Raw genomic sequence first — 2583 nt, forward strand, 5'->3', positions numbered from 1 at the left:
ACAGCACACCACACATAGAATCATACCAGAACCGCGATGATATATACTAGTACATCAGAAAAGGAATACCCGTATGCATCCGGGCCGTGACTGCCGGAGGAGAGATCAGATCGTAGCTAGATCGATTCGATACTGGCCGGGATACCCGCCACCGGAGGACATACCGTCGATCGATTGGATAGTGGCCGGGATCCCCGCTGCCGCTTTCGTTCGCCACGGCACACAACGCGGCCGCTGCAGTTGATCCCGGCGGCGGCGAAGGCGTCCTGGCACCCGAGATGTCGTCGAGGCACGTCGTGGAGAGCGCGACGCACGATTTCCAGGTGACCAACTATCCGCTTCTTGAGGGCATGTGTGTCAGAAAGTACATTAGCTCGAGCACGTTCACCGTCGGCGGCTACGACTGGAACATCGTGTTCTACCCGGACGGAGACGACGAGGACTGTGCCCCATGGCAAATTGCCCCATGCTAGATTTGCCGAAGAACACCGGGGAAAAGTAACCATCCAGAGGAAGTAATCCGGGCAAGAGGAGAAGATTTTAATAAAATTTCTTATATGTAAATCGCATATTGTTTGAGATTGGTATAGTACATTGACGGATGTGGGTTAGTAGAGCGTTGCGGGGTTTTTCTATTTCCTGGCGTGTCTTATGTGCTGGCAGGCTGTCTGCCTTGGGGAATGGAAAGAATTCTAATGAGCTAGGGGACGAATCCGACGATTTTTCTCGCGCGGTAAATTGTTTTTCATGCAAAATGCAGATTTCTTGCAGAAATTCCTTCACAAAATTTTCTTGCAAAATTTTCTAGTACGAAACGGCGCTACTAGTCAACCCCGTCTCCCCTGGCCTTTTCTCCACGAGCCGCACTATAAGTACGACATGTTGGAACCGCCAACTCCTCGACGCAGCTCTCCTCGCCCTCTCACTCGGCTCGCTCACTGTTGCCGTGGCTCAGTCACCGGAGAGGAGGAAGAAAGGATTCAGAGAAGTTCAAACAATAGTGGACACGGGGATTTTTCTAACGCACATACGCTTTTCCCTTACCTCGAGCACGAACTCGATCATATCAGCGAGCTACAGAGAGGAACCAGGGTTTTATACCCGCGAGCACCGGCCTGCACGGCCTCGCCCTGCACCCACTCGCTCACCCACTCCCCCATGTCCTCCGTGCTCTGGCCGCGTCCACGCACCGCGCCCGAACGCGATCGCCACGGCCTCACACGCACGCACACCTACGCATGCACACACCGCGGACCCGACGCGCCCGACGCGTCCGGTGTGCGCCCATACACGCACCAGCCACGCCAGGAGCGACGCCGCGGCTTATTACACCCAACACTCGCGCCCTAAGCCGCGGCATAGAGCAGCCCGCCGTCCTCGACATCGCCGTCGATCAGCAGTGCATGCTCCGGCGCCGGCGCCTGCTTCTTCCACTGCGGGCAGTCATGTTTGAAGTGACCCCGCTCGCCGCACTTGTAGCACCGGCCCTTCTTCTTGCCGCCGAAGCCCGACGCCTCGCTCCGCGCCCCGTCGTCGTCGTCCTGAGCCCCGCCGAGGCGCCGCTCCCCCGCCCTTCATTGTGCCGTCGTGTACAGCAGCTCGCCGTCAGCTCGCTCGCCGCTTCCCTGATCACGTCGCCGCAGCCGCTCGTCAAAAGCCTTCAGCCGCCCCAACGCATCCTCGAACAGCATCGTGTCGACGTCGCAGAATTGTTCGATGCCGGCCACCGCCGCGTACAGCCGGTTCGACACCGAGTCAAGCAACTTCTTGACGAGCGCCGCATCCTCCAGCGTTGAGCCCAGCGCCGCGTAGCGCGCCGCCATGCCACCGAGCCTCCCAGCGAACGCGTCCAGAGACTCGGACTCCGCCATGCGTAGGAGCTCGAATTCTCCTCGGATCGTGCCGAGCCGCGCCGCGCGCACGCGATCCGCGCCCACAAACCTGGCCTTCAAGCTCGCCCATATCTCCGCCGCCGTCCTCTTCGCAGCCACCTGCAACAGAAGGTCGTCGGCGAGCGCTCGGAGCTGATAGGCCCTCGCCGGCTTGTCTTTCTTGGCGATCACAGCCGACGCCGCGTCCTCCGGCGGCACCACTGCCTCCCACAGCCCTGCGGCATCAAGGTCCGCCTCCACCTTGATGGCCCAAGTGGTGTAGTTGTCGCCCGTGAGCACGGGCGCTGGATGCCCCATCTCGCCGCCCGAACCGCCACCGTACGGTACGATGGACGTCGCCGGCGCGCCCTGATCGCCACGAGGCTCTGATACCAAATGTTGGAACCGCCAACTCCTCGCCGCAGCTCTCCTCGCCCTCTCACTCGGCTCGCTCACTGTTGCCGTGGCTCAGTCACCGGAGAGAAGGAAGAAAGGATTCAGAGAAGTTCAGACAACAGTGGACACGGGGATTTTTCCAGCGCACATACGCTTTTCCCTTACCTCGAGCACGAACTCGATCATGTCAACGAGCTACAGAGAGGAACCAGGGTTTTATACCCGCGAGCACCGGCCTGCACGGCCTCGCCCTGCACCCACTCGCTCACCCACTCCCCCACGTCCCCCGCGCTCTGGCCGCGTCCACACACCGCGC

At 60.4% G+C, this 2583-nt stretch overlaps 1 pseudogene; it reads right to left on the bottom strand.

The window, feature by feature from the left end:
* Positions 1 to 1346: 1346 nt before the first annotated feature.
* Positions 1347 to 1871, bottom strand: LOC125529723 (annotated as a pseudogene).
* Between the last annotated feature and the right edge of the window lie 712 nt (positions 1872 to 2583).

The sequence above is a fragment of the Triticum urartu genome, unplaced genomic scaffold (assembly GCF_003073215.2).
Source record: "Triticum urartu cultivar G1812 unplaced genomic scaffold, Tu2.1 TuUngrouped_contig_5796, whole genome shotgun sequence".
Lineage (NCBI taxonomy): Eukaryota > Viridiplantae > Streptophyta > Magnoliopsida > Poales > Poaceae > Triticum > Triticum urartu.